The 14,111-nt window shown below is 40.5% G+C and overlaps 1 long non-coding RNA gene across 1 annotated transcript; it reads right to left on the reverse strand.

Moving 5' to 3' along the window:
* Positions 1-807: 807 nt before the first annotated feature.
* Positions 808-13,600, reverse strand: LOC134561918 (uncharacterized). The gene is made up of 3 exons (XR_010083014.1): positions 13,462-13,600; positions 8,362-8,473; positions 808-2,300 (listed from the first exon to the last, which is right to left on the reverse strand). It is a non-coding gene; the product is annotated as an uncharacterized LOC134561918 (long non-coding RNA).
* Positions 13,601-14,111: the final 511 nt, after the last annotated feature.

Consider the following 14,111-nt stretch of genomic DNA (forward strand, 5'->3'; position numbering starts at 1 on the left):
GCAGCTGTTTTGATTTTAGATATCATCCTACAATGGCTTGTCTAGAGAAATAACAGTATTCCAAATCTCTCAACAGACAGAAGGAGAAGTCATTGCAACCCCACAACTGGATTTGGTGGGCTGCTGCACCCTTCTACCAGTTCCTGCAGGGATGGGGGGAGCTGACTGCCCCAGGAGCCACCGTCTCACCAACACACACAACACTTTGTGCAGCACCAAACATCCTCTGCAGGGACTTACCCAGAGTCCTAGACTGCCTGGATCTTGCTTCTGACCTGGGCAAACCCCAAATTCAGTAGGACCCAAGGTCTCCAGCCTTGCAAGGCAAGGGGCAAGGGGCAGTCACCTCTAATGGAAACCAGGTACTACCCATCAGCAGCCACACTTGCAACCCTACCCTGGCCACAGGTTTGATGCATTTAACTTCCATAAAGAGTGAAAGTTCCCCCAAAGATGGTTATGATATTAAGCATGTACATTCATGGAGCTGTGATCCAGCCCTCATTTTCCAGAAGCTCTTTCCCAAAAGAAAACCTCCACAGTGTCATCCACACTTTTGGAGATCTAGAGCTCTTCTAAGGCTACACAGAGTATTTAGCAGAGCCCTACTCAAAATACCACTTGTATAACTGATAGATCTCTGAAATCAGCTTTAATTTACAGCAACAGGAGCATTTTCCAAAGTTTCTGAGAATCTTGTGCATTTTACAGTGAAAGGATATTTATTTCTGCTTTTATGTGTAAGCTGACTACAGCTCCATATTACTTGGGGTATAAAGCAGATGAGCAAAAGGCCTTTAAACTAGTGTTGTTGCACTTCTGATCTTGATTGATGTTGACACCAATTAGCAGAAAAGGAATCTTCCAGATAAAGGAAAAGAAGATTTTATTAAGCCCTAAATGCCAAGAGTCAGAATTCAATGCAAAATTCATTAGTGCTTATGGCAGGAGTCCTACCAGCTATTGCCAAGGGGTTAAAGGGAAATAAAAATTACATAAATAGGATTTTCAGGACTTTTAAATCCTAGCTTGAACAGTAAACTTGTTTGGGTGATTTCAGCTTGCTGTTCTATACCCTGATACATAAAGGCTGTTCTGGTACACTCACTAGCTTTAATCAGAGACAACTACTATAGAAATCAGTTGTATTCCTCTAAATAAAGAGAAAAATAGAAGTAATATTTTTCATTCAGTTGTAAATCTATTTTTATTCATCAGGTAGAGGAAGAGGTCTTTAAATAACATAAACATAAATTTTAAATCAATAAATCTATAAATATACACACGTGTGTGTGTGTTTGTATATATATATGGGATCAAAATCTGATTTAAAATTTCTGTTTCATGTACAGAGAGTGACACAAAAATAATGATACTTGCCTTTGCAGACTTTTAGCCTTAAATTTAAAGTTGCTCAGAAAAATAAAGGAGCTTTGCAAGTTTCCTGATGTTGTATCACCAATAAATCCCAGTTTAATTAAGCTCCAAAACAAGATATGAAAGCTTTATAAAAACAAAGATTAAATATGCTTTTTAGAACTAGAAATTAAATACTTTGTACAGTTTGGAGTCTGGAGAACTTTGAGTGGTTCTGTAAGAGAAGTGTCACAGCTGCCTGTTATTCTAATTCACAACTCTTAAAGGAACTCTGTGTTGGAACAGGAACAAATATTTGGGCAAGTGGAGGCAGTTCCTTCCTAAAGCTTCTATTCACAGCAGTCAGAATTTTTCTTGAGTATTTATGTCTCTCCATGTTCACTAGATCATGTTTTTCCTTGTCTCTCCATGTTCATTAGATCATGTTTTGCCTTTTAACACTAAGCTTTTCAGCTTGGTAAGGAAAATCATAGGTCCCAGTTCCCAAATATCAGGAACTGCCTGCACAGAAACACATCACAGGTTTTCATTCCTCTCTGCTTGCAGGGTATCTGCTCTTTCAGTTCAAAGGACTGCACACACACACACAGATTTCTTGCAATTCAATTTAGCCAATGATAACTCAATTTCAACATGTCCTGAGACATGTTCTTCCACTGGCAGAGGATCCTGATGACCATCAGTTTACATCTGCTTGTCAGAAGCTCCAGGGCAAATGTTGACTCTGAAATTTCCTTCCAGTCTTATTTGCTGCATCAAATGTCATCAGTGCTTTTGACAGGAGCATCCTAGACTCGTAGCTAGAAAGTTATTGCCATTTCTTGGTTGCTGTGCACATCACAGATTTGGTTTGTACATCTCTCATCTTCTCGGGTTAAGCACTTCAGTTTTCTGTTTCATTATACCGGGATAGTGCTGTGCACCTGAAAAGATGTAAACCAACCCAGATTTATTCTAAAAATCAAAGCACCTCTTTCCTGTCTTTACATCATTTGTTCCTGCCCTGCAACCAATCCTTTCTTTAGCACATACCTGTTGTCCCTTGCTCCTTAGGGCAGGAGTTCATCTTCCTGTAGATTTGAGCAACTTGTAACATAGTGAGAGCTTTGCTCTCTGAATGAGGCTAAGCACTGGTTTCATTATTAAAAAAACCCTTGCAGGTTGTTTATTAAAACAAACAAACAACCCTAAAACCAAATAAAAACAAAAAAACCCACCAACAAACAAAAAACACACCCAAAACAAACCAACCAAAAACCCCAACAAACAAATAAGCAAACAAACAAACCCCAAAACACAGACAACACTGGGCTTTGTTATTAAACCACATATTCTGAATATTGGTGAGCCTAGAAACTCTGATTGGAAAAAGGAGAATGATTCTAGAAATGGGGATATGGGATTTTATGGAATATGTTTTGTAGACCCTTACTATTGTCTAATACAATATTGTCTCAGTTTCTTCTCAATCCTTTTTAACCACATTATTCTCCCACTATATTTACATGTTCTGTGAGTGAAGATGGACTTCTCTTCATCAATGGTTGTTATCTAAGCTGTTCTGTTTCTTGGATCTTGATTGTATTTGTAGTGTACCAATTTTATAATAGCAAACCTTCCTCAACTAAACATTTAAATGTGGAGAGAGATTTTCTGTTCAGAGGGTAAAACCCATCTAGCAAAATCTCAGAGCTAGAGCCAAATGCCACCAGCTTCCATCAGTCCTTCAACAGCACGTGACACATTGCAGAAAGCTGTCCCCTCTTCTAAAGGATCTCAGCAGCAAAAAAATGAGGAGACTGCCCAAGACAGAGACTGTGGCTGCTGTCTGTGTCTGTACGTAACAGTCAAAAGAGCAATTGTGAAAACCATTATGAATTATATCACCTATTGTATCTCTCGAAGGATTTCTCATTCTGTGTTCACAAACTGTTGGGGAATGTTTGAGAAACCAGCAGATTAAAGGTTTTGGTTTTTTTTTCTCTTTCTGTTGCTTCTTGATGAGAAAAAAAATGGGAAAAACGTTCCATGGAAGTAGAGCTTGTGCAATTCTCTCACAACTGTGCTGGAGAACTCCTTGGAGGACCAGAGTGAGGCATTTACAAATTTGAAATAATGGAGCGTTGGCTCAGTCACACAATAGGTATACTCTCAGTTGGTTAATAAAATAAGAAAGAATTCTTGGTTAAAAACTGTTTGCAGGGAGTCAGATCTGTTTCACTCTTATGCATAGATTATCTTAGTTCTTCCTCCATTGCAAACAGAGACAACAAGATTTCATGGGATTTCAAATTTTCAGTATAACGACAAGAATATTTTAAATCAGAGATGCAGCCATGAGACAGGATTTAGAACTCTCCCTTTTTCTCAGTCTGGAGTTTCCTGTAGCAGCCACGTAGAGAATAGAAAATGAAATATTCTTCATAGATATTAATCCATAACAGGACCCCAGCAGAAATGTTTCATTGCTATCCCTGTCAGATTCTATGAATCCACAAATCCTGCTAAATACCTAATATCACAGCTAAGGATGTGCCTAGATGTGTAAGCTGTCAGTTACCTAGAAAAGGCTTCTCACCAGGACCAGCACTGACAAGAATATCTGAAAATGCTAAAGGCCCCTGAGCTGCCAAACAAGAAATCACCATCCAGCTGTGTGATAAATGTAACTGCCAGATGTTAAGTCCACAAGCACAATGTAAGGGGATAAACATCCAGGTCACTAAGAGTGGACCTGACCAGAGAAAAAAACATGAGAAAAACAGTAGGGTTATAGTTAATCCTGACCCTGTTGTCATTGTCAGTAGGGGACATCAGGTGTGTACCCAGAGGTGTCAGCAGTGCTTCCATTACTTCTCTCCATACGTCACCACAACAAATGGTCAGTTTTGATGGTGGTCAAATGTGAGGCACTGGCAGTAAACTTAACAGCCACTGATTCAACTGGTGCTTCAACACAAGCCATGGTGTGTGGAAGTGATAAAAATACGGTCATATGCACACTTTGGATCAAGCCTGTGATCCAAAACATCTTCAGCCAGGACTGACAAAATAAGTACAACAATCTGTATCAGGCCTTTGTCATCAGCACCACTGCAAGATGGAGAGAGGATAGTACAAGAGATCTCATTTACTTGTGTAACATCTTCCAAAAACCAGAGAAACTTTTAGTATCTGTGTTATCCTGTGGCAGGGAGCTCCACAGCTCAGCTGGAAAAATTGTAGGAGGTAAAAAATACAAACAGGATTTTCTTGACCTGGTAAGCAACTTATTAAGTGAGGATATTATTCCTGAACTGACAGAAGATAGAAGTCATGCTCCAGAGAACATGTGGGCATAATCCACAACAGCAGAAAAACACCAGCAATTAGTCAGAATCCCTCTATTGACTGACAAGAAGTAGACATATACTATCAATGCAGACCAATCTTCTGAGCACTCAAAGTGTGTAAATTCAACCTAACGTGTAAATTGCACAGTAAGTGACAAGAATTTCAGAACATTGATTACTTTGAGACAGTCATTTGAGGAATGAATTCTTTCAAGAAATATAAAACTGCTGGTCTTTATGGCATCTGACAACTGAGTAGATAAAATACCTTGGTTGAATGACAAATATCCAAATACTCCAACCATTTACTGTGCATTGCTGTCAATGTGTTTGTGCTTGTATCTCATAGCACTCCAAAAAATCAGAGAAAGATGCTTCAGAGCCAAAGAACAGTGGGTTGTGTCCATACGGCATCATCTTCACAAATGGCATCAGCATCTGATCCTAATTAAATTAGTTATCACCATTTGCTAAATGGTTCCTAATACCAGAGCAAGCTGGACTGTTCCCAAAATATCCCTGCTGTTTAAGTGCTTAACATCACTGAGCAGTTCCAAGAGAGCCTTGGGAGGGCATGGACAGATACTCTGCTTGTAGATCCATCAACAGCTGCTCATGACACTGGAAAAATCTGAAGTATGGTTTTATTTGTAATTATTAAATTACACAAATTGATCATCTCTTCATAGGAATTGCACACTGAAAAGTTTACATAAACCATGTGAGAACCAGATCCAGAGGCACAGACTGCAAGATGAGCTATTAGAAAAGAGTACTTGTACCAATATTTTTGGCATCTGTCAAAATAAGCAACCAAGTTATGATCACATAAAATCTAATTTCTTGAAGGTGACTAAGACACCACAGTTCAAAATTAGGAATGCAGTTTCAAGGACTTCATGCAAAGTCATAGCCATGGTGACCAGATCCCTCCTGGACATCTGATTAGTGCATCCAAAGCCAACTGTATATGAATTCAGGGGAAACAGATGTGAGTCTCCTCCACCTTTAGACTCAATAAGCAATTCTGCACATCCAGGATTGAGGGTGACTCACCCTTGACTAGCACATGATCTGCTTGGGTATCATACTGAATTGCACACTTTACTGGAGGCCAGAGAGATCAAAATGCAAAGTGAGTGCTCATAAGAGCTCAGTTCCCAAATGAAGGTGAGGGGAGCTGAGATTGATGGCAACCACACAATGATGTGAATTGCTGAACACATGTAGAGACACAGAACTGTAGGTGTGCTCTGTGTCTGAGTGATCAGGGTTTGCAGGGTTAGATAGCCTGTAAGGGATCAAAATTGCATTGTCTTACTGGATATTTTGGATAAGCCAAAATCAGAGTGTCTTTCAGGGAGTGATGCTATCTGATATCATGAAAGTATGAGCTATTGCCAGAAAATGCACCCTGAATGTTTTTGGTGGTGCTGAAAACTTTTCAGTTTTCTAGTTGCTGCAGAAGAACAGAAGCTGTGTTAGCTACATTATTGACAGTGCACAATATAATCAGTAGGGTATTTAAAAATAGCATGGATTAAAAGAAAATAGGAGAAAATAAAGGAAATTTCTTTGCCTAGTAACCTGAGAATGAATTAGACAACTTAGAGACCTTCTCACACAAGTCAGCCAGAAGAACAAGAATAGGCAGAAATGTGATTATTATCAATAAACAGAAATGTGTGAACATAGAGCCTGATTGTACAATACAGCACATCGTGGTTTGTGGCATCATGGAAGAGTTGAAAATTATTAAGGATTTAGCCCAAGCAATCCACTGGTGCATCTCTCATGTTGGGTTTATCAAATCTCATCAGAAAATAAGCAAAGGACACGTATCAGAAAAAAGGAAGCACAGGCATGGCTGTACAGGCATGGAAGGATAAACAACCTTTTATTCCCTTTCTGCAAATCACAACAAGGCAAATGACTGAAAAGTCTTTTTCAAGCCATAGCAGTCCTTGACAGGAAAGAGGAAATAATTCCCTAATTGCCAAAAATGGCAAGGAGAGGAGAGGAGAGAGGGCAGAATGTCATGGTTACAATTTGTTTCCGATTCATTCCCTCTCTCCAAGGTCCCTCCTGCCCTTTAAGAAATCTGTACTTAAAACATAATGGACTAGACAATTTCCAAACCAGGAGCTTGGCATAATTCATTTTAATGCCACTCCAGCTGGCTGGGCAATACAATAGATCATGACACTGCAAGAGAACCCTTTGGTCCAGACTATGTATCAGACTGAACTTCTAGATCTATAGCGTATTTATCATAAGTCCACTGCCACACAAGGTTATCACACTGGTAAGCAGTATTTCTCCATCTCTCAAATTTGGTTCTTTTATCCAAAATGGAGCTATTCAACATTAAAAAAAAAGCAATAGCTTATACTGACTTTTTCAGTCACATGGCCAGAGTTCAATATCCCCCATGACACTCAGGGAAAGTATCAGCAGACAGTATGGTTTCACAAAATATTTAAGACTATCTTTTTTTAGTATGAGCCACTGTTTAATCTTGGAAAGATGCCCTGTATTGTAATTAGTTTCAGCTACACCAGATATCCTTCATTGCTTTTTGTGCTTAGAATAAGTTCCACGAGTAAACAGAGGATTTCTTTTTTTCTTAAGGTTATTCCCCTCAGTACATAAAAAAGAAGAAAATTCTGCATGGTTTTTTCCCAGATCCTGTGACAAAACCCTTGGAACACACCCAGCCTGTCACTGACTGTTTCTCTACCAGGAAATCAAGCCAAAAAGTCCAAGATGTCACAGGAGACATGTCAAAGACATGGGATCAGAAAAAGTGTCACAACTAATTAATTTGTTTTGGAAGAAACTTGGTACTTGATGTTTCCTCTTCATTCATGGGAAGTAAGTGCTCTGAACTTCTGACAAATCAAGGAATTTATTCAAACACTTTACTGTGAACTCTGCTGCTGCGAACTTGGTTCTCAGAGATACGAGTAACAGAAACAAAATACACTTTTGCTCAAAGGTCATTGTCAATAGTGTTATTTTTTACTGGTCTTGTTTTCTCTTTGGCATACTTGCATTTTTGTCTATAAGTGACAACTTTGACCAGAGCAGCATTGATTGAACCAAACTCAGAGAGTCACTCAATATTTCAATGATTGAGGATTGCTGAAGGAAAATAAATGCTTATTTTCACTTTGCCTTGCATTTCCAGCTAGGAGCAAAGCCAGCAGTGATAAAAATCTGTTGTGCAAAGGTTTCTTCATGCAATATCCACCCAGAAAACCTCATGAATTCCCTCAAGAAAGCCTGTTCTCATCATCCCACCTTGTTCCAGTAAGTTTCTGAGGTCTGAAGAGCTGAGTCAAGGTCCCTTCTGGCCAACTGGATTGCTCCAAACTCTCTGCTGCCTGTTTTCCTCTTCTCAACATTCACAGATCTTCAGCTCTTCTGATCCATTACCATTCAGACTGTGTATTTACTTACTGACATCCTTAACTTTTTTCATCATGTCTCTCTGCTGTTAAGGCCCTGTGTTGTTTTTTCCTGCCCATATTTATGCTCTTATCTCTATCATTTATCCCTTGTTCTGCCTTCACACTCTTTCCTTGAGCTTATTCTTTCTTCTGATCCATCAGAGCTGTATCACCCTCCTGCTTTTGCTCAACTCCCTCACCTTTTTTCCCCTTGACAGAATTCTCCCTCGGTGTTCTGCAAGAATCAGAGCTCCACTCTTGGAGTGCTTCTGAGGGTCAGTTGTTACTCCAGCGCAAGATCCTTCTGAATCTCTAGGAAAGAAGAAAACAAAGCACAGGAATAGTAGAGAAAATGAAGGAAAGAGGAGATGAGAAATGGAAGTTGATTAGCTGGAGCAACCCATGTTTTGTTGCTACTACTCGGAAGTGATGGCAACAGTAGTAACAATGCCAAACTTTTACTACTTTTTAAGAAGAGATGTTTGAAACATGCCAAAGAAAAGGACTGTGGCCAGCAGCATCTGTAAGTACCTGTCCAGTGGGCTGTAATTCCTTTAGTGCTTCTACTGGGCAACAGGAAACATCATCAAGAGGGTCTGCAGTGCAAGTGTTATCCCACAAATGCCTCATGGCACCTGAGGTGGCATGAGATGGCATGACCTGAGGGCAGAAAATAAGAGTCAGAGGTGAGATCTGGCAGCACATTCACCTGTGTGTAGCACTGGGAAGGGCTCTCTTCTGCTGAACCAGTCTCCCAGATCAGTCTTGAGGCCAGAAGGGAGGAAGATTTTACCTAAGTCTTTTTCCTGGGACACAAGCATGAAGAATGTAAGGATGGTAAGAACAAAACCATTCTGTCTAGGAAAAGGTGACTGAGAAACTGCTGCCCCAGGGCACTCAACTACTATATTCTTCATCCTGACAAATTTTATGTTCAGCTCAGGGCAAATAGATTTTGGCCAAAACCAAGCAAAGCCAAGTTTCATGGGTTTCAGTGCTGCATGCCAGATGAAGACCCTAACCACACTAGTCCCATATGAAATTATTGTTAGATAATATCTAGGGTGGCAGGTCTCAAATGGCAATTCCTTAAATAAGAAGTGGTTGCTAAGATTTTCTGGCTCTTGGCTTTACCACCCCCAGGAAGCCATGGGCCTAAATCTCTTTGAAATGATTTGGCTACTGCAGATCACCCTGCAGGATGCAGCACGGAGTAAAAATTCAGGTCAGATGGTCACAGCAGGCAACTGGGATCCAAGAGTCCTTGCACAGGCACATTATTCTCAAACACTGACATAAAGAAACTGATGTTTTTGTGCTTCACTCAACACAAGCTTAGTTAGCATTACTTGAAATAATAGGTGGCACATTCCCTCAGTAGTGCTTTAAAGCTATAAAAGTGTAAAGTATCATAGAACAGTAGAACAAGATACACAGACTGTTTCTACTGACAGATACAAAATTCAGGACTCCTGCTGCCTAACATTTTCAGGGTAACTGTTAAAAAAATTACTTATTAGTCAAGTCAACTTATTAAGCAAATTGAGACTTTGTACTACTTGATTTGGGTACAAATTTAATTAGAGAGTGTAGGGGTGAATTGACACAGAACACATTTCCTAACTTCTGCCTTAGGGCCATTTTAGATACCACGGTAACACAACATTGTTATTTCATAAGCTACCCGAAAATCAGCATTACTTTGTTGTGCTGGTTTTGACAACCACTAGGGAAACTAAACCTGGCTGCCCCCAATACCTTCTTCCCTTAGAGAACCAGGGAGGATGGCCCTCTTCCCACTTCCACCCCCTGGTCTTTCCTCCTGAAACCATGTCCCCCATCACAGATGTGTATGGTATAGAATATTCAACACCAAAACTCTCCCCTGGCATTGTAACCATAGCACTGTGTTCTTCATTTCCATAGTGGACAGAGGAAATCTTACTCCTCTGTTGAGGAATGCCTATTAACTATGTCTTTATTTAAGATGCATTTTAAAAAGTCAACAGAGACTGTAAGGTGATTAAACGTCTCTCACCTGTACTAATTCCAGTGATAGGAGGACAAGGGGTGTGGTGCAGACCTGCTGGTACAGTCCATTTTCTGCTCAGGATTTTCACACAGGCAGGCAAGTGCAAAGCATGGAGACCTGCTTGGCTCCCTCCCATCTCACTCCTGGCATGGCTGATGCCCCTTAACTGCATATCATGGCTCTGGTTCCATAAGTGCAGCCCAATAAACTTTCATCAGGCCTCCCAAGACAAAGCTTGAGCTTTTCCAGTGATTCATTTCAGAATGTGAGCAAAATTAATCCTACTCTTCAGGTAGGCAGCCAGTAAATAAATCCTGTCATTGACGGTCTTTCTGTTGTGTTGCACATTGCTTAGAAATTTTCTTAAAGTGACTTTAGTGTTCCACTTGTTTCTTTTCGACAGTTGAAACTTCTTCCATCTGTGTAACCACAGTGTTTGTTCAAGGCCTGCTTCTGTGCAGAGCAGAATCTCTGCTGTATTTACAAAGTAGAAGCCAATACGAGGAGTGCTGACTGTAATGAACAGTGTTTGGAACGAAATGTCTAATGAGGATAGATGCTATCAAAGCTGTTCTCTTGCTCAGAAGTGGATGTTAATGCCAATTACTCATGTTTCTTGATTAAACTCTCACCGAACATTAAGTACTGCAGAAAAAGGTCCTCCATGACAAAATATGCACACTGCAATTGAGTCAGAGTGGGCACCAAGAATCCAGTGACATCGTGTACTCTGTGTTGTGGTGCTTCAAAGAATACATGGGAGTACATTGGGCATGATTTATAAAAGATATCTGTGCTGAGTGTGCCCCTGGATCACAGCCAAATAAATGCACACCAGACCGAGATGCACTTTCAGGACAATGGAAATACTTCCATGAGCAAATAACTGGAAGAAGACATTTTACATGGACAAGTAGGACGTTCCACTAAAGATGTGAGGGATCTCATGATCTATAACCAGGAATCATGTAAACCAGGGGGACTCAGATGGTGAACTCTCATAGCTGGAGTTTGGGCTACTGCCCAGATTGACTGGATCCATGTAGACTACTCTCTTGGATAAACCATTCTGGGGTACAACTGCAGGAATTTCATTCTATGAATATTTTGCTATGATACAAAAGGGTCAGAAACCTTGCTATGTCTGTATGTGTGCTTGAGCTCTGAAATGCACCAAACAGTAAGAAAGGTGAACATCACATTTCTTTTAAAAAGTGAAAAGGTTTATTGATGAAGCTACAGGAATGTGCGTTTGTTTTGTAATCATCAAATCAGAGTTTAAAAGCAGAAGGGATGCATAAATTATCTATTCCCAGCCATCTTCTCTGTCTCAGACCATTGCACTTATACAGCTCCCACTACCTTTTGTCAGATGTTTCCTAGAGCCATGACATAGTGACAACCTAAACCCCTGGCACTCAAGTCACACAGTGGATATAATATTTGGAACAGATAATAGCAATAAAATTTAAAGAAATAATACTGAAGATGGTTGGTGGAAGAGCAATTCTCCATCCCTAGATTCAGGCTAGGATAAAATCTTCCATGTAAAGAGGATCCTGAGGGTCTCATGAGCACCCAGAGCCTGATGTACCTGCCTTTCCACCAGCACCTGTCAGAGCACTGTTCACCAGAAGAGTCCACAGATAAACAGATGCATTATATAAAGTCTGGGAGGAGAGGAGTGGCAGGGACAGGAATGTGTCTTGTCCAGGGACAGGCAGGAAGCCATTAGCAGAGATGGAAAAGGCCACAGATGTCCCAATTCCAAAGATCGTGCTTTAAATATTTAACTACCCAAAGTTTATCCCATTTGTTATCAATAGATCACAGCATCTGGCTTAAATAATGCTTTACTCCTTGAAAATATCACTTCATAAATCTTCCTGACAGGCTCGTGCAGAGGGTAGGTACCAGTTTTATCCTACTTCTCCAAACTGGGACACTCACACATCACAGCAGGGAGATGCAAAACTGACACAAGATCCTCCTGCAGCTGCTGGGCTGGGGAGAGCCTGAAATGCCCACAGAGCCCTTTCCATGAGCCCTGCACAGAGCAGAGCATTGTGATTGAAATCTAAAGCTGTGGCTGCTTGAGGATGATTTGCAGGAAGGGCAAGAGGGGCTCTGGCTGAGCGGACAACTCACAGGAATGGTTGAGATAAAGGATCTCTGGCGGGAAGAGGGATGGGTGGGGAAATGGGATGACCCTGCTGAGCCCCACCAGTGCCTGCCCTACCAGCAGCACTGCAGTTCTCATACGAATTAAAGCTAGAAGGAGAAAAAGGAAGGGATTGGAAGAAATGGGGGACATATGAATCACATCTGCAGGACTTGCGTGTAATTTCATTTTGAAATTTAAGATTTAAACTAATGTATTCCTCGGCCAAAAGTTATTCTAGCTTCTCCAGGCAGGTAGTAATAGAAAGAAATGTGATCTTTTTGATTAAGTCAGAACATTTACTGCCACTGGGAAGTGCTGCATGTAATGTACCATGGGGACACGGTGCTTTCTGCAACTCCTACTACAACTGCAATATCTGACAGAAAACCTTCAAAAATACAGTATATAGGAAGTCTCAAGTAATCCTCCTTAACTGCATTTATACAACAGAGCACCTATCTATTAAGGTGTTAGAGGTGCTTCTAATGAAATAAATTAAGACTAAGTCCCGAATCTGCCTCCAAACACACAGTATAAATCCAGACAACTTGTCCTACTTCTGTAGCATTATACCAGATTTAAATCTATTCAACAAGGCTTTTAAATTTATGCCTTACTTGGGAACCTGACTATTTCTACCAGTGGCATCAGGGCTGCTCTCATAAGCTTTAAATCTTGAAAAATTTAAGCATGTATCAGGGACTAAAAGCTGACCTCTGCAGGTAAAAACAACAGATTGTCAGAAAAATGAAAGCTCATACAAAACAATTAAGGAAAATCAGAAGGCACAAGAGCTTTAGGAGGAAAAAAAGAAATTACAATGTTGAGAAAAACAGTTTAATCCTGAAAGGAAAAAAGAGAGGTGAAGGCTGAGAACGTGTACTTCATTTGAAATGCTCCAGTGTTTAGTCCTGTCTTAAGATCCCATCATACAGGTGTTTTCCACAGAGGGGTTGAGCCTCTGCCTCACCAAAAGCTAACACCTGAGATTTTGGTACATAATATTTCCATTTGTCTGTAGATAATTAATAATTCTTAAAATTCCACCATTATCAGCAATTTACCTGCTGGGAAAGTAAGGTGCAGGAAAGAGAAAGAACTTACCTAAGGTCTTCTCACACAGCCACTAGGAAAAGAGACGTGGGCATCCATAAATATGGAAAAAAAAATATATATATATATTTGGCAATAAGCTTTTGGGGCTTTGCTTGCCATTTGGACTCATGCAAGAAATGGAATTTCCTGTTTTTGTCTACCTGAAATGTCTCCAAGGTCACAGCTACTCAGCTGGAAGATGGTAAATACCACAGCCTCGTTTCCTTAATGCACACAAGAAAGACAGAAACTCAGCCTAACCTTTTCAGTTTACTTTACCAACTTTACTCTGGGATCATCTTTATGGCTCAGGTGACTCCCAGCTGAGCCAATGCAGGATGCTGAAGTGATATTGTAACATGAATAGTAAATCTTAACTTGGGACTGAGAAGGAAGTTCCTGAATGCTGACAAACAGTGCTGTAAAAAGCCACTCCAGAGGTCTGTGCAAGCACAGGGGAAAGCTCTGCCTGGCTGTGGGCATGCCAGGCTGCCCAAAGAAGCACATATTTGCCTTACTGTCTGCAGGTAGGTCTTTGCCCATCTTCTCCTTCATCATGCTTTGGACCACATACCTGATTGACATGTTGATTTCTTCCCTGGATAATCAACCTCCTAATTAAACTGAGTGCTGCTTAATTCCACCAGCTTGTAAATGCT

This window comes from Prinia subflava, chromosome 1, assembly GCF_021018805.1.
Source record: "Prinia subflava isolate CZ2003 ecotype Zambia chromosome 1, Cam_Psub_1.2, whole genome shotgun sequence".
In the NCBI taxonomy this organism is placed as follows: Eukaryota; Metazoa; Chordata; class Aves; order Passeriformes; family Cisticolidae; genus Prinia; species Prinia subflava.